Source organism: Trachemys scripta, chromosome 1 (assembly GCF_013100865.1).
Source record: "Trachemys scripta elegans isolate TJP31775 chromosome 1, CAS_Tse_1.0, whole genome shotgun sequence".
NCBI lineage: Eukaryota > Metazoa > Chordata > Testudines > Emydidae > Trachemys > Trachemys scripta.
The window spans coordinates 27,833,039-27,833,841 of NC_048298.1; the positions used below are offsets into that span (position 1 = coordinate 27,833,039).

The window sequence follows — 803 nt, forward strand, 5'->3', positions numbered from 1 at the left end:
CTTTAAAAAAACAAAACCAGAAGCTGTTTCCAGCCCTCGGGGTGAGGCAGGGCGTGGGCTGGAAACGCGACCCCCAAGTCAGTAGACAAGGAGCGGCGGCTGCTACTGTCAATCGGTTCAATCGCGGCTGGATCCCGGCTCCAGCAGGAGCAGCGGGCGGCCCCCGTCACCCGGCCGGGCTGGGTGTAGGGCAGGCCACTAGGCAGGGAGGGAGGCGGGAACGCCCCTGCTGGAAGCGAGGAGCAGAACCATAGAGCGCGGCCTCCGCAGAGGGCTAGACAGGCACATTCTCGGTCCCTTCCAGCCGCCCCGTCTCGGAGCTTGCTGGCAGTAGGGCACGCGCGGCCTTCTCATTGGCCCGGAGGACACCCGCTCCAGACCCGGAGACGCAGACACGGGCCACGGGGCTGCCAGAGCCGAGCGCGGGGAAGAGCTCGCCGCCGCCCGGTCACTGGCTGGCCGGGATCCGGGCAGGCCGCGAGGTAGGCGCCTCTCCCCGTTCTCAGCCGCTCTGCCCCACAGCACCGCCGGTGTCCCCAGGCTCCCCCACCCCCCATGCCCCTCCTCACCCTGAGCAACCTCCCCACCTATCCCCAAACCCCCGTTCCCCTGCTCACCCTGAGCCCCCTCCCCACCTATCCCCAAACCCCCGTTCCCCTGCTCACCCTGAGCCCCCTCCCCACCTATCCCCAACCCCCCGTTCCCCTGCTCACCCTGAGCCCCCTCCCCACCTATCCCCAAACCCCCGTTCCCCTGCTCACCCTGAGCCCCCTCCCCACCTAACCCCAAACCCCCGTTCCCCT

At 69.1% G+C, this 803-nt stretch overlaps 1 protein-coding gene across 1 annotated transcript in view; it reads left to right on the forward strand.

The window, feature by feature from the left end:
• The first annotated feature begins 293 nt into the window (after positions 1-293).
• The window catches only part of ERGIC2 (ERGIC and golgi 2), a 52,749-nt gene continuing 52,239 nt past the window's right edge, over positions 294-803 (forward strand). Inside the window, exon 1 of the mRNA XM_034766867.1 lies at positions 294-482. The gene's annotated coding sequence lies outside the window, so the exon portion shown is untranslated. The remainder of the gene's footprint in view (positions 483-803) is intronic.